At 37.0% G+C, this 18,187-nt stretch overlaps 1 protein-coding gene across 1 annotated transcript in view; it reads left to right on the top strand.

The window, feature by feature from the left end:
* Positions 1-18,187, top strand: part of COL4A2 (collagen type IV alpha 2 chain) — a 406,346-nt gene that overhangs the window by 193,468 nt on the left and 194,691 nt on the right. The window lies entirely within an intron of this gene.

Below are 18,187 nucleotides of genomic sequence, written 5' to 3'. Positions count from 1 at the left end.
AAACTATGAAAAATAATGTGTTTTCATGTAATGTATTATGTCATCATGCAACTCTTTTATGTGAAATATAGTTGGTCTTATTTCTAGATATTAAGCATAGTATATATATATAGTTATATTTATGTTTAGTTTATTTGTTATGTTTCTAATCTAAAGTAAGGGAGAGATATGGTGTTTGTTGTGATATTATAATATATAATGCTTTCTTCCTAGTTTGTGCTCTGACTTGTAAATGTATATAATTGTTGCAAAGAAGCAGGGGCGGGGACAGTGTTGTTGAAGTGAGGAACCAGGAAATAAAGTGTGTAGTTAGTTGCTGTATAAATGGACTCTGTGTCAGATATATTTCTAAACCACCTGGATTTACAAACACTACAACACCCCTTCTCATTACAGAGATGCACATCACCTAATATGCTTAATTGGTAGTAGGCTTTCAAGCCTATACAGCTTGGAGTAAGACAACATGCATAAAGAGGATGATGTGGTCAAAATACTCATTTGCCTAATAGTTCTGCACTCCCTGTATATGTATATATTGTAAATGTAGTATTAGTCTGAGCAGGAATAATTGCAAATATAACGTAATCATATGTATTTATTTGCAATCAATGGATATTTTAAAGGGATAGGAAAGTAAAAATGTAAGTTGCACTAGTGGGAGCTAGCTACTAATTGGTTCCTGCACACATTTGTCTCTTGTGATTGGCAAAATAGATGTGTTCAGCTAGCTGCCAGTAGTGCAATGCTGTTCCTTCAGTAAATGATAACAAGAGAATGAAGCAAATTAGATAATAGAAGAAATTGGAAAGTTGTTTAAAATTTTATGTTCTATCCAAATCATGAAAGAATATTTTGGGGTTTCCTGCCCCTTTAAGAGCTGGGCCAGGTTTCTCTCTGCACCTGTCTAACCCCTCCTGATTGCAATCTATTTTTAAAAAACACCCCTTCACAGGTGTTATAAAATGGGCTGGCATATAACATGACATTTCTTACTGAAAAAGAAATTCAAGAGAAGGAAGAAATACACTGAAAATAGCATGCCAGTACAGAGGTGATTTTAATTTCTGCTGTATCTGAATCATGACAGTTTAATGTTAGGTGGGTTATCCCTTTGACACTTACAAGTTCTGATATGTGATCATTGACACAAGTATCAAGCAATTTGATTCGTTAGTGATAGTTTATAATGTGTATTTGAATCAGATTGGGTGATGTCATAAATCATGTGATTATGCATGTTCCAATCAAAAGTGGTGGAAAAATTCACTAGTGTTTGGGTTATTTAGGAGTTTGTGTCATAATTGGTGCAAAAAGTGATGAGTCAAATATGGTGTGAATTGGAGAGTGGGACTTGTATTACATGGCTTAAACATGATGCACATAGATTTTCCCAACAAATAAAAAAGAAGTTAGCTATATTATGTTGTGTATTTATTTCATTTTTATCTCTATATCTATAAGTGCGACAAGTTTGGGGCAAAACTTTGCACCAAATATGTAGAAATAATATTGTCCCCTTGCTTTGTAATGAGAGACAATGTTGTAGCATAATCCCTAAGTAGTAATGTATTTTTCATTGTTATCCCTATATCTAGTAGTGCACCAAATGTGTAGCAATAATATTGTTTGATTTAGAAAGGGTATACAATGTTAATAGAGTTTCTAATTTACTTTTATTATGTAATATACTTCATTCTCTTGCAGCATCGAACATAAGCTTTCTGTGTTTTCAGACGCCCATTGAGTTCTATCGCATCGGCGACCTGAAGGGTGACAGATTGAAAACCAGGTACGCTGCGTCAGAAAAGACGCAAGCATAACTGTAGAAATTTTGATAACTTTGTGAGAGCTTCAAATAGTGTTGAATAGGAGGGCGAATGAACATGATTCCGCTCAAATTCTACGGGTTTTCAGCTCGCATCGATCTGCGTCGGATTGAGATAGCGCAGTCGTATATTATGTCACAAATTTCAACATTTGCCGATGTTGATGCTTTGATAACTACGGTGGATCAATCTCACGACAATTACGACACGGAATTCCAGCGTATTTTCAGTTGACGCTTTGATAAATATCCCCCTATATATCAAGACATACGTGTCCATGCTGAGTATTCATTTAGGTCTTGGTGATCTGACATGAGCATGAGGAAATTCTAAGTTGAAATGGACTTTTTAGAGTAAAAATGTACAATTCACATCTTGGCTGTCCATGTTAAATGTATCTCTCAGAATATATTGAAATTGTCACAAGGAATTATTCTTTCTCTCATTTTTTTATTTTGTTGATAACGTTTACCTACATTAGTAAAATTTGATTCTAAATAATATACAGTACAACCAAACATAGGTTTACACAAATTCAATACCTTCTGTACTCAACAAAGCATAGCATTCATTTTCTTTTCAAGTTTTAATGCTTCTTCTGGAGATACCTCATGGTTGTTTGTTTAACTTGAGTGTAATTTAAGATACACAAAGCTCAGGCCCAGATTGAGCATAGGGCATGAAGGGTATTTGACCAGTGAGCCAGGGCCAGTTGTGGGCCGGGGCTTGTTGCCTCAGCCCTGCCCTGTTGTCAGCATTATTATTTGTGCATGATGCAGGGCCAGCCCTGCCCTGCCTCTTACTGCATTGCTGGGTCTGTGATCCCGGTCAGGTTTGGTACTGCCCCACTCATGTGTGTGTTATTTTGATTAACTGTGACTACACAGGTTAATGAGCATTAAGTGGTTATTCTTGATTTACATATAAACTTCAAAAGCTTCCATTTTTTTCCCATTTCACTTTTTTACTATTTAGTTATAACCATTTTATAAAAAGAAAGATTTTGTAAACTTGAAATGCTTTTGCAAATCAAACTAGTAACTAGTACATTATACTTGTCAGTTTTGTGTGTATTGTTAAATAACAAAAGGGGGTGGGAGTGGGCTGCTCATCCTTACATTGCTAGGGCCTATTTATGGCCAAAGTCCAGCCCTGACAAGGCTAATACTAAAAATCCAGTGTAGTCCCTTCTCTAACCATTCTTTTTACAATTCAACTTGGTGTCATGCTCAAAAGTTAAAGCATGCAGCTTTGTGGAGTAATTCATTTACAGTTTCTATGAACTTTTTTAATTATGCTTATATTGGTCACCTAACTCTTTAAGACAGCTGTATTGACTAAAAGAAATAGTCAACTTGAATGATTCATCTTCATGCTCCTTCTTTTTTTTTAAACCACATAAATAAAATGTCAACCTTTCTTATGGTTTCTATCCCTTTTGAAGTACCAGTGGTTGATAGCAAAGTATATGACATGGGAAATGCCAGTAAAGGCACGAAAGGTCTGTTATTAAATCCTGCTGACTGTACAAAGAATCATGCAAATAAGAATCACAGATCCCTATGGCTATTCTATTAGTGCAATGATTTGGCTTTTTATCAAAAACATCTGGAAAATTTGAAACTTCCTGTATTAAAGATTCCACTTGCATTTCTTGTTTCCCTGCAGAAAACCAACAGTACAGAATGATTTTCTCATCTATTTCTATCCCCAAAGGCCCTTCTTGTAAATGGACATAAGTAATTAATGGCTCAACAGATTACTTATATATATTTTACTTTTAAATATTTTGCTTGCTTCTTTATTGTAAAGCATTTGGGTAAGACTAACAACCAATTCTGAATAATGATGTCCATGGCTCTGTGCAAGAGGGTACAAGCAAATTGGAATAGGAAATTGTTATGAAGCTAAAGCCTATTTGGCCAAAAAACACTTCACAATACCCAAAAAGAAACAAAGGATAGGAAATAAAGGTTACCTATTTTGGAACTATAAATAACTAGCTTTTATGTTCAGTTTATAACAGAGTTTGGCAAATAGTATCCGGATGTGTCCCACTTTCATTTGCTTGATTTCTCCTGCTAGTGCCTACTTTTGTCTGCTTCTAAATTGTTCTGCCAGACCATAGCTTTTCTTTGTAACCCTAGTATGGGCATTGATATCTGCTCTAAACACTGGGCCCCATTTACTAAGGCTATGCGGACAAGGTTCTTAACTTGGGAACTAGTCCTCACAGCTCTGCATCTAACGGCAGTGGATCCTCTATGACCACTGCCCCGTATGTACCATTAAACATACACTTGAGTGTAATGCCACCCCCTTCACAACTGGTTGTGTGAGAGAAGAGCCTGTCGAGTCGATCATCGCGAATGAGCGTGTTTGCGGTGGATACTCTCCACCAACTCAGAGGTGGTGGAGAGCATAAAAAGCAGCGGTCTAATGAATCTGACAAACATTACCTTTGATCCACTTTTAAGCTTTTAATTTTTTTCAAGCCTTATTAATTTAACTATTACCTACACTTTGAGTTATTATGTATTATTATAAAAGGATTACAATGAGACTTAGATATATTTTTATTAAGAAAATGAATATACTATGCTCAAAAAACACAACTGGATATATTCCAATATTTTAAGCATATTGAAATATCTTTTTTGTACTGCTTAATTTTGCCTTTGTAAATAAGAAAATAATAAGATAATAAAAATATGGATGCCCTACATTTAGATTTTTTAAATATGTAAATGACATAGACATAACAGACATGTTTACATGTCTTGGCTCATGCACCAACAAACATTGGGCTTTAAGTTATGACAGTGTTAATTTATTGGGGAGTACAAAATGTTTTTTTTAGGGGGGTTTTGCTTTTCAAATTCAACCTGAAATAATTCTGTAAAGGGAAGAGACCAAGGAGATTCAAGTGTCTGTTAAGATTTTATAGTAATACTGATCTGCATTCTTTGAAGAGATTGGCTGCTGAATATGGGCTAGATTACATGTGGCAATATTGCAATATTGTGACCATGCTAACTTGTGAGAGTATTAAACGTGCACCGACAAGCGCAATCTTTATGTATGCTCGTCGGGTTAGCGCAACTGAAGACCCTGCATAAAGGGTATGAGCTAAAAATAAAAGTGCACTAAACACAACATAAATACATTAAAATAAAGTGTTACACTCATATATACACTATTTAATAGAAATGATTAATATAATTATTAATTAAGCATTTTTATAAGGGTTAAAAGCATTATAATTCAGTATATAACAAGGTATTTGAAAGGGAAAGGCTATATTGTATATATGTATGTATATATATATATATATATATATATATATATATATATATATATATATATATATATATATATATATATATATATATATATATTAGTATGTATGTGTATACATCTGTATTTAGAGCACGAATGATGTGTTTTTTCAGCAGCCTGCTAGATTTAAGTCTATGGGGAGAAAGTTAAAGGGACATGCCACCCACATTTTTTCTTTTATGATTTAGAAAGAGAATGCAATTATAAACATCTTTCTAATTGACTTATATTATCTAATTTGTTTTATTCTCTTGATATTCTTTGATGAAAAGCATATCTAGATATGATCACTAGCTGCTGATTGGTTGCTGCACAAAGAAGCCTCGTGTGATTGGCTCACCATGTGCATTGCTTTTTCTTCAACTAAGAATATCTAGAAAATGAAGCAAAATAAATAATGGAAGTAAATTGTAATGTTGTTTAAATTTCTATTCTCTATCTGAATCATGAAAGAAAGATTTTGGGTTTACTGGCCCTTTAATGTGGTCGCGATATCTGAAGTTCTGAAGTTAGCACACAACGGCTTTTGCTCATGAGCAAACCATTTACTTTCAACCTCTAATACGTGTGTTAAAAGTTTTCTTCCAGTGGTGTTTACGCTCGAGCGAAAGTGATAAATAGAGCGCCACTTATAATCTAGCCCTACATAAGGTATCTTTAACAGCCTGGATAATATATCCAAGAATGGACAAATCAAATGCAGTAGGCTCTTTTATAATTGGAAAAAACATGAAATATTATATTTTACATCAAAGAATTTGTGTTGACATTTCAATTTCAGATTATATATCCATCTAGGACTCAGAGCTTTGATTTTCAGAGCCAGGCTGAGGATATCACACATATATGCCACACAGGAGTTCAATACAAGAGTATCTGAAATGTGTCTCTCAGTGCTTTGTTATTACATACTGAGCATTTTCAAGTCAAACAGAAAAAAGGTTTGTTTTTTTTCCACAGGGGGTTCAGGCATTGTAGTGATTTTTATATTAGGGTTAGTGCTGGTGTGGATTTTTACCATTCAAAGTAAGATTTTATGCCTTGACAATTTGACTCCACCTACCATAGCTCAGAAATCACACACTCACCTTCAGCCCTGACACACTCCTCTGACATGGTACCTATGCATATGTTCTCGTACTGCTGAGCTACACTGGAAAAATCTCGGAGTTCAGCTGACTTTCTTCACTACAAGTTCATCTTGAACTCCTACTATTCTGCTCTTAATCTTTATAAGCAACAATACTTCTTTACTCTCATCTCTACTCTTTCCTCTAACCCAAAATGTCTGTTGTCCACGTTCAATACTCTTCTCCGTCCACCCCCACCTCCTAACACAACTACTCTCTCAGCTCAAGATTTTGCCAGCCACTTTAGCAAGGAAGGAGATAATTCTGGTGCAGAGAGGTAGATTTGGGTATCATCGGCATACAAATGATAATGAAACCTATGGACTTTATAAAGGAACCTAGTGAGGACGTGTAGATTGATAAGAGAAGAGGACCAAGGACAGAGCCTTGCGGTTCCACAACAGAAAGAGGTAATGGGACAGAGGATACCCCATAGAAGGCCAGACTAAAGGTACGGTTAGACAGATAGGAAGAGAACCAATAGAGAGCTGTGTCACAGATGCCGAAAGATTGGAGGGTATGGAGCAAAAGAGGGTGGTCGACAGTATCAAAGGCTGCAGACAGATCAAGGAGGATAAGTAGAGAGAAGTGGCCTTTTGATTTTGCTGTAAGCAGGATGTTGGTAACCTTAACAATTGCTGTCTCTGTTGAGTGAAGGGGGTAAAATCCAGATTGCAGTGGGTCAAGGAGGGAGTTTAATGGGATAGACGTGCATATATTAGCTTTTCAAGAAGCTTTGAGGCAAGAGGTAGTAGGGAAATAGGGTGGTAGTTGGATGGGGAGGTTGGATTGAGAGAAGGTTTTTTGAGGATAGGTGTGACTAATGCAAGTTTAAGAGATGTGGGAACTATACCAGTGCTGAGGAGGAGGTTGAAGATGTGTGTGAGTATAGGGGTAAGGGTAGAAAAGATGGAGGGGAGTAGTTGTGAGGGGATGGAGTCAAGGGGACAGGTAGTGAGGTGAGAGAATAGTATAAGGGCAGAAACATCATCCTCTGTAATGGGCAAAAGAGCTAAATTTATGACTATGTGGGTTTTGGATGATTGTGAGCTTTTGAGGGGGTGGGAGATTGGTAATATGTTGAGAGCTGATTTCAGTTCTGATGGAGTCGATTTTGTTGTTGACGTAGCTTGCAAAATCTTTGGCTGAGAGAAAAGTTGTGGTGGGAGGTGGGGGTGGGAGGAGAAGAGTATTGAATGTGGAGAACAGACGTTTTGGGTTTGAAGAAAGAGTAGAGATAAGAGAAGAGAAGTAATGTTGCTTATATAGATTAAGGGCAGAATAGTAAGAGTTCAAGATGAACTTATAGTGAAGAAAGTCAGCAGAACTCCGAGATTTTCTCCAGTGTCGCTCAGCAGTACGGGAACATCTGCGTAGGTATCGTGTCAGAGGAGTATGCCAGGGCTGAGGATGAGTGTATGTTTTCCAAGCTATGGTAGGTGGGGCCAGGTTCTCAAGAACCGATGTAAGGCTGGAGTTATAGTGGCAGATTGATTCATCAGGACAGGAAAAGGAGGGGATGGAAGAGAGAAGAGGTTCGAGAGAGCTAGTGAGCTGTTGCTGATCTAATGACTTGATTCTTCTGTGAAGTTTAGTGTGAGGGGTAGAAGGAGGGAGAGTTGTAGGGAGGGAGGTGATGGTACAAGTGAGGAGGTGATGGTCAGAAAGAGGAAAAGGTGAGTTTGTGAAGTTTGAGATAGTGCATCGATAACTGAAAATCATATCAAGGGAGTGACCATCTTTGTGAGTGGGAGAGTCAGTCCATTGTGACAGGCCAAAAGAGGAAGTGAGTTGCAGAAGTTGGTTTGCAGAGGAGGCAGTGGGATTATCAACAGGGAGGTTGAAGTCACCAAGAATGAGGGCAGGGGTATCTGAGGAAAGGAAGTAAGGTAGCCAGGTGGAAAAGTGATCTAGAAATAGAGTTGCGGAGCCAGGGGGGCGGTATATGACTGCAACGCGTATAGAGAGGGGAGAGAATAAGCGAATCATGTGTGTTTCGAATTAAGAAAATGTGAGGGAAGAGAAGGGATGTATTTGTTAAAAGGTGCAATGAGAGGAAAGTAAAATACCAACACCACCTATTGTCAGACCTAGGAGTGTGGCTGAAGTGGAGACCCCATGTGACAGTGCAGCAGAGGAAGCAGTGTCTGAAGGAGAGAGCCAGGTTTCTGTGAGAGCCAGAAGATTGAGAGAGTTGGAGATAAAGAGGTCATGGGTAGAAGTGTTTGTTGCAAACAGAGCAAGAGTTCCATAGTGCACAAGTGAAGGGGGTGGTGTCTTTAGATGCAAGAGGAATAAGATTAAGGTTACCAGAGTTTTGTTTTTGAAGTCTATTGAAGGGCACACATGGGTGTGCAGGGCAAGGAAGTTGTGAGGGACTAGGATTAAGGGAGATGTCGCCAGCAGCTAGTATGAGCAAGAGGGAGAGTGACATGAGATGAGATGCGGATTTGCAGTAGTGAGACTGTTTTTGTGATGAGTTGCAAGGGGGAGAGAGTCTTTAGGAATGTGGGAAGTTCATGAATACAAAAGTAAGGTGAGGTTAAGAGAGATAGGCTAATGAGCAATACAATATAATGCACAGTGGGCAATCAGTAATGCTTCATTTAATCTATACCTAAATATGGATCCAATTGGCTGTCATTTTTTTTATTATACAAACAACAAGTGTCTAGTAAACAATAAATTATTAAGCATAGTGGCTACAAAAAGGCTATACAGGTATACCTAACTTTACAGCGCTTCACTTTACAGCGATTCGCTAATACAGCGCTTTGTGGAGCTGAAGTTCAACCTCCAAGGATTTTGAAACAGTGCTGTAAATAATTGTGAGATTGCGAGAAAAGTGACTGGCACCATTTTGTTATGCTTAGTTCAATGTTAACTGCATTGCAGTGCAATCTGTGTCTCAGTGTTATAGTCAGGCAAATTTTACTACAGTAATTGTCACTATTTTACAGGTACAGTATTTATTGAATACTAATTGAATACTTGCTGTGCTAGTGTTAAACTAAACATAGCACTATTGCACCCCTAATATATGTTAGTTCAAACATGTTTTAAGATTTTAAACACTGAAAAGAAAGCTAAAACTGCCTTGTTTCACTTTAAGGCGGTTTTCACTTTACAGCGGGGCTCCGGTCCCTAACCCGCTGTATGAGCGGGGTATACCTGTATTTTCAAGATGTACAAAACTGACACGCTCATCTTTACCATTTTTTGTTGTCAACATGTCTTGATTTAAAAGCACATGAAGTATCTTGAACCATGCATTTGGGAATTAATAGGCAACTGAGAGCATTTATGCATATTCTGTGCTCTTCATTTTAGCTTAAAAAAGTGTATATCAAATGTATCTAAATGATTTTGAGATAAGAAACATGCCTTGTCTTGCTAGCGTAGTTTGCTTATATTATGGGTTGTAACTTTTCATAACTGTGTAGGATAAGCTAAAATGATGTAAACACTCCAATAAATAAGTTCTGACATTCTATTAGATAACTGTAAATGGCTGTAATTCCAAATGGAATTATTGGGCTTCCATAACAGTAGCTAACACTAGTGCCATGGTGTGTGTGTGTGTTTAATGTACTTTGCAATTTATGTTATGTATACTTAAAGTATATTGTATGTAACACATTAATTTTTATTGAATCTGTTATCTTTTTTATGTCTTTAAATGGAATGAATTACATAATAATAACTTATCCCTTTTTCTATATAAAAGGAGGGCTCTTAGATTTCAATTTAAGTTTAGATTTCAATTTAAGTTTAATGAATACAAAAGATTGTTTCAGTTCATTCCTCTTTACAAACCTAATACAAAAAAAAAGGCTCTGTATGAGTTTCCATGAGGGATTTTTTATTCACATCTTTAAAAACTGGGTCATCCATGTGCTCTTTATGGCTGTCATACTGGCTATTTAACAATCTCATCAGGAAGGAAGGAATGTTCTCACCAATATCAAACATAGGACAGATGTATACTAGCCAGGATTTCCAATGCCTGCTGACACAAAACATCTGCTTGATAGTTAGTGAGTGCCTGGGACCATATGAGTACTCCCACACAGTACTACAAAACAATTGGCTTGCCAGAGTTATCCTCACTTTATTACTGGTGCTTGCTAAATAATAACAGGTGGGAGCTGATGTTGTGTAACTCACATACGCATCTGTCAGATATGCTAAATAAGTCAATTAAGTAAAATACATTTTATACATGAAGAACTGTGACTGAAATAGACATATTTAAATTTGTTTTAAATACTAGCGTTAATCAATTAGAAAGCATGATGTATAAGAGTTTGTATGCAATACTACCGCCTGAAAAATCTGTTATTTTACTTTTATATTTTTAATACAGTTTTAGTATCATTCAATAGTTTCTAATCTAAATTTGTTTAATTGTATCTGTACATTAAAAACAACAGGTATTTTTATACTCATTTGATTTTGCAAAGGGGAAAAAAAAAAAAAAATCAAGAGGGCCATTTGAGATATTTTGATTTAGAACTGATTTTAACCCATCTTGAAGATTAAAGGGATAGGAAACCCACATTTTTTCTTTCATGATTCAGATAGAATATGCAATTTTACTTTCTAATTTACTCCTATTATCAAATTTTCTTTGTTCTCTTGGAATCTTTATAAAAGCAGGGAGTAAGCTTAGGATTTGCTTAAAATTGCATGCTCTATCTTAATCATGAAAAATTGGGCTTTATATCCCTTTAAGGCCCCCATTTATTAAACCCTAATATATTAGAAGTGAACCTTAGTGGAATCAACAGCATCACTTTGAGTTCCCCAAAATAACAGCCCAACTAAGGAATTTAGTTTTAAAAAGCCGATTTATTTGCGACAAATCAGACGCGATAAGAGACAAATTATTGTCAGACTAGAAACCAGTCTATACACGGGTAACTACATTTATCAATCTGTCTGCGCTGTGGAAGGGGTTCTTTTTGTGCTCACTTGATAAAATGAAGGATACATTCTTGCAGCTGTACCAGTACGCAGTGAGATGTGTATATACATTTGTACATGGAAGAATTTTTACATTTATTTGCTTGGCATCACGCGAGACTGTTTATAAAACATACAATGGCATCTGCAGCAGTTGGATGCATCAAATGCGGTTGAGATGTCCAACTTTATCAGCAAAATGGGGTTCAAGCAGAACCTGAAAATGTTGTACATGTTGTCTAAAACAGATGTCTGGAGATGGTTGGCTGATTCATTCCAACAACAACACTGAACACTAGTTGAAAAGATCATATGGCCATAAAACGCAACAAAGAAAACAATTTTAATATTCCAACAACCTTAAGTCCCTTACGCATCTTCTTTAATGGGAAAGATTTTCCCTTTTGCTGATGGGCAAGGCAGTGTCTCTAGCATCTTCTAAGTAGAAGGGTTGCTGCCACCGTAACAAACAAAGCTTCCATGTCTGCTCCAAGCTCAAAGTAAAGATATCTGAGTCATTTTTCCTGGGTGTCTTTTAATCATATAGGTTTCCAGACACTCTCTATTATTTACTTTGGTACAAGGCAGGTGCCGAATACACATTTTTTATTTCGGCGTATTGTTAGACACAAAATATAGACAAAGCAGAGTGATAACGTTCAGAGCTTAAAGGGATATGAAACTCAATTTTTTTTTCTTTCATGATTTAGACAGAACACGCAATTGTAAAACACTTTCCAATTTACTTCTATTTTCTCATTTGTTTCATTGTCATGATATCCTTGAAATGCATCAATAGGTAGGCTCAGGAGCTCCTGATTGGTGGCTGCACATATATGCCTCATGTTTTTGGCTCAACCATATGCATTGCCATTTTTCAGCAAAGGATACCAAGTGAATGAAGCTATTTAGATGATAGAAATACATTGGAAAGTTGTTTAAAATTGTATTCTCTATCTGAATCATAAAAAAGAAAATGTTTGGGTTTCATGTCCCTTTAATCGTATTATGCTACATATGGGCGGGAAAAAGCTAAAATCAATCAGATGCGAATTTACATTGTAATTCAATTTGGGTGCTCGATAATGCCATTTCTTTGAGTAGAGTGCATATGTTCAGAAATCAGGAAGCTAACTTATGCGTATATTTTGATGCACAAACACAGACAAATGTCTAATTGATGTGTTGATAAATGGAGACCTATGGGTTAAAGCAAGCGCTGGCTCTAGTTTAGTGTAGTATCACTGTGGCAATCTAAAGGAAGCACAGAATGAAAAGCACCATGGTTAATTTCTAAAGAAATGTGCCAGCTAAATTCTTGAACTAAATTTACTTGTCATTTTTTTCCCTTTCATACCTCCCACCTCACTCAATAAAATAGTTTTCACAAACCCCTTTCATATATCATAAGAAACCAGCACCCTGGCATGCTACAGTCATATACAACCCTATTCTTACTTAACTTTTTTTTCCATTACTTGGTTATTCCAACTCCTGAAATCTCTGGCAAATTTCTACTATCCTTTAAGGAAACATTAAACAAACTATAAAGAAACCCTCTCTTGACCTTCTCATGTTTTAGATTCTCAAGTACATGAATGTATGTTGCGTTCCTCATTTACACTCCCTCTCTTCTTACGCACTTCCCATAATGCTGTTCAAGAATTCTTTGAGAGCATTCAAATGAACATGTTCATACAGTTAAGTGCTATTTTCCTGTTTGATTGTTGGCTAAATATACCAGATAAATCCATCTCTTTCTTAAGTGTCTTTATTCCCGTTATCCTTAGAATATGCATTTCAGGTTCATATAAAATGTATCCAATTTTTAAGGCTTTCCTGACAACATTATTTATTTTATTTCTCCATCTATATTCAAATAAAAATGACATCTTGGTGCCTTATGTGTTTCTTCATGTAAATTGTAAACAGTTTCACTTTCTTTTATATAGTAAAATATGAAGCCATATTTGTTGATTGTACATTTACTTCAAACGTCATTCCTAAAATCTCCTTTACAGACAGTAAATGCATGATCACATTTAAAGACACAATCATAAAAGGTTATTGTGTTAAATGCAGTAGCAGGAACACCCTTTCAAGTGGGCTGGGCCCTCTCCTACTGGTGGTAGGTTGATTTATTTTGCTGGCCTTTGTTTATATAGCTTTCTATAGCCAATTCTGCAAGACTGACATTTTCAGCATAGGTGGCAGTCTCAACAGACAAAAATAGCTATTCCATATAACAAAATAAAAGTAAAGAAGCTATTTGTAAACTATTTAATACACTCCAGCAGGTAAAATGGATCACTGAGTACACAGTAGAGAAATTCATACAAAACTATATTCCTTTATACACAATGGCAGTTGAGTTTGGGTAATGTTGACCATCTGTACCTGTCATCCCTTATATTTGCCAAACAAGATATTGTGATATTTGTGCAACTATTTCATATTATTCTGAACTTTTTTTTTACTTTCCAAAAACATTATTGTAACTATAATTTAACCTTCTGATTATAAACTCAGAGAAAATATTTTTTTTTATTATATGATATTTCAATCTCAACACCCCCACCCCTCAACTCTCCTGAAATTAGAAGCTTGACAGGCAGTCAGTACAGCCAATCACATAAGACCCACATTATGGGGCCTATTTATGATGGTGCAAGCGGACATGATTCAATATAGTGGATCAAGTCCGCTGCACATCTATAAATGCGGACAGCGTACGCTCTCAGCATTTATCATTGCACCAGCAGTTCCTGTGAACTGCTGGTGCAATACCGCCCCCTGCAGATTTACGGCTGCTAGCAGGGGGTGTCAATCGATCGGGTTGATTTCTGTCAATTTCTGTCCGCCGTTTTAGAGCAGGCGGAGAGGTTATGAAGCAGCGGTCCATACGGAGCTTGATAAATATGCCCCTATGTCTTTCTAAAGCAGTGCAACCATTTGCTATAGCAGCAGAAGAAGAGTGCACTGTTATTGAAAGACATAATACAGGTGGAACAATTTGATTGGCTGTACTAGTGCTCACCTATCAAGCTTTTAAAAAATGAATCTCAGGAGAAGCAGCTGGGGAATTAAAATATTAAGATTCAAAATAAATGCAGTGTTTTAAAATGTTATCGCCTAGATTACGAGTTTTGTCTGTAAAAACTTGCGGGGCTAACAAGCCTTTTTTTTCCAGCGCTCCCTTAAGCCAACGCTGGTATTACGAGTTTTCTGAATGGCTGCGGTAGCCTCAGAAAAGTGAGCGTTGAGCCAAATCTAGCTCCACTAGATGGAAAAATGTGCTTGTGCACGATTTCCCCATAGGAAACAATGGGGCTGAGCTGGCTGAAAAAAAACACCTTCAAAAAAGCAGCGTTAAGTTCCTAACGCAGCCCCATTGTTTCCTATGGGGAAACACTTTCTAAGTCTACACCTAACACCCTAACATGAACCCCGAGTCTAAACACCCCTAATCTTACACTTATTAACCCCTAATCTGCCGCCCCCGCTATCGCTGACACCTGCATTATACTATTAACCCCTAATCTGCCGCTCCGGACATCGCCGCCACCTACATTATCCCTATGAACCCCTAATCTGTTGCCCCAACATTGCCGACACCTATATTATATTTATTAACTAAATATAGGGGGTGTGAGAGAGTAGGTAATATTGCTAATTTGCTTTAAATGGTGCCACCCTTATAGTAAATATAAAATATAAAAGAAAGATAGAAAAAAATACCAGGGTATATAAGATTACCCTAGAACAGCAAGGGAATAAACGGCACACATAGAAGACTTTCAAAAATGTATTTATAATAATTTCCCAAAAATACACTTAAGTATATAGCGATATCTTATCTGTCAATATCAGTTACCACTAAAGACAGCAAAATCTAAAACATTTTAAGTGCACTTAGACCTAATACTTTCCCTATGCTATAAATTACAAAAAGACATCATAAACAATAAGGGGTTAACCAGAAAACTCATGTTTATAACGAATGTTACATAGAATCTAATGTTTATAGGACATTTATAGTAAGTAGGCAAAATACATGTTAAACATATGGCTGCAGTCCAAACAGAGGTGAACTATATTATGTATCAAAAAGCGCTTGTTTTTCCTCTTTATATATACCAGGGAATCTTCTCTTAAGGCAAATAAATGTGCCGCAAGTAGTACTGCTGGATAAAGAGTCTCTAGCAAGTGTAATAATTCAGTTGGAAAACACAGCATATACTTAGCTTAAGTCCTCCGGTTTTTGTTGTTTCCACTTGTCTTCTGCTTGCAAGCACCTGTGATGATTACTTGGCGTGTGACATCAGCAATAGTGGGAGTGGTCTCTCGTCACCAGGGACTATGAGTGGCTATAGACAGAAGGATCCATTTGAATCAATTTTGCGTTGTAAGTTTTGCCAAGAACTTTGACAAATGACTGTATCGCAAAGTTATGTATATGTTCACCTATCGTATAGGCACATCTTCCATTGCACTCCAATAGCACACTCCTCAAAACCACGTACTCCACTGTCGGAGTCACACCTGAAAGATTCGTAGCTCACTTTAAAGGTACAGCTGCATGTATAGAGCCAAAATGTCTCTGAAGAAACAAAAGATTCAGGGAATAGGCCTGGACAGGTGCACTAGAAATCCTGGCCCACGGTACATTCGACAGGTACCTGGGTTCTCATAAACACATAGTGCCAACGCACGTTTCTCCCCCACCTCCAGTATGTGTTACAGGGGATCATCAGGGCACCAGGTACCTGTCGAATGTACCGTGGGCCAGGATTTCTAGTGCACCTGTCCAGGCCTATTCCCTGAATCTTTTGTTTCTTCAGAGACATTTTGGCTCTATACATGCAGCTGTACCTTTAAAGTGAGCTACGAATCTTTCAGGTGTGACTCCGACAGTGGAGTACGTGGTTTTGAGGAGTGTGCTATTGGAGTGCAATGGAAGATGTGCCTATACGATAGGTGAACATATACATAACTTTGCGATACAGTCATTTGTCAAAGTTCTTGGCAAAACTTACAACGCAAAATTGATTCAAATGGATCCTTCTGTCTATAGCCACTCATAGTCCCTGGTGACGAGAGACCACTCCCACTATTGCTGATGTCACACGCCAAGTAATCATCACAGGTGCTTGCAAGCAGAAGACAAGTGGAAACAACAAAAACCGGAGGACTTAAGCTAAGTATATGCTGTGTTTTCCAACTGAATTATTACACTTGCTAGAGACTCTTTATCCAGCAGTACTACTTGCGGCACATTTATTTGCCTTAAGAGAAGATTCCCTGGTATATATAAAGAGGAAAAACAAGCGCTTTTTGATACATAATATAGTTCACCTCTGTTTGGACTGCAGCCATATGTTTAACATGTATTTTGCCTACTTACTATAAATGTCCTATAAACATTAGATTCTATGTAACATTCGTTATAAACATGAGTTTTCTGGTTAACCCCTTATTGTTTATGATGTCTTTTTGTAATTTATAGCATAGGGAAAGTATTAGGTCTAAGTGCACTTAAAATGTTTTAGATTTTGCTGTCTTTAGTGGTAACTGATATTGACAGATAAGATATCGCTATATACTTAAGTGTATTTTTGGGAAATTATTATAAATACATTTTTGAAAGTCTTCTATGTGTGCCGTTTATTCCCTTGCTGTTCTAGGGTAATCTTATATACCCTGGTATTTTTTTCTATCTTTCTTTTATATTTTATATTATATTTATTAACCCCTAATCTGCCGCACCCAACATCACCGCTACCTATCGCCGCCACTATAATAAATGTATTAACCCCTAAACCGTCGCACTCCCGCCTCGCAAACACTATAATAAATTTTATTAATCCCTAATCTGCCCTCCCTAACATCGCTGCAACCTATCTACAATTATTAACCCCTAATCTCCCGCCCCCAACGTCGCTGCTACTATAATAAAGTTATTAACCCCTAAACCTAAGTCTAACCCTAACCCTAACACCCCCCTAAGTTAAATATAATTAAAATAAAACGAAATAAATTTACTTTAATTAAATAAATTATTCCTATTTAAAAATAAATACTTACCTATAAAATAAACCATAAGATCGCTACAATATAACTAATAATTACATTGTAGCTATTTTATGAATGACGGCGACGTTGGGGGGGCAGATTAGGGGTTAATAAAATTTATTATAGTGTTTGCGAGGCTGGATTCCGGCAGTTTAGGGGTTAATACATTTATTATAGTGGCGGCGATATCCGGTCGGCAGATTAGGGGTTAATAAGTGTAGGTAGGTGGTGGCGACGTTGGGGGGGGCAGATTAGGGGTTAATAAATATAATATAGGTGTCAGCGAAGTTAGGGACAGCAGATTAGGGGTTCATAGCTAAAATGTAGGTGGCGGCGGTGTCCGGTCAGCAGATTAGGGGTTAAATAATTTTATTATAATGTTTGCAATGTGGGGGGGCCTCGGTTTAGGGGTTCATAAGTAGTTTATGGGTGTTAGTGTACTTTGTAGCACTTTAGTTAAGAGCTTTATGTTCCGGCGTTAGCCCATAAAACTCTTAACTACTGACTTTTTTATGCGGTAGGAGTCTTGGAGGTAGAGGCTGTACCGCTCACTTCTTCCAAGACTCGTAATACCGGCGTTAAGCAAATCCCATTAAAAAGATAGGATACGCAATTGACGTAAGGGGATTTGCGGTAGCCAAAAGACGTGGAAGAAAAGTGAGCGGTACACCTTTACCTGCCATACTCGTAATACCAGCGGGCGTTTTGTCATTTGAGTAAAAGTTTCATAATTTTAAAGTGTGACTTAGATGGTGTTTATTAACAAAAACCGAGCATGTTCAAAATCTTCATTAAAAAAAGCTTTTTACCAGTCAGATTATCCTGCTTGAAACAGGTTAAATGGGTTCCAGT

Source organism: Bombina bombina, chromosome 3, assembly GCF_027579735.1.
Source record: "Bombina bombina isolate aBomBom1 chromosome 3, aBomBom1.pri, whole genome shotgun sequence".
NCBI lineage: Eukaryota > Metazoa > Chordata > Amphibia > Anura > Bombinatoridae > Bombina > Bombina bombina.
This window is presented reverse-complemented; position numbering and strand designations above follow the sequence as displayed.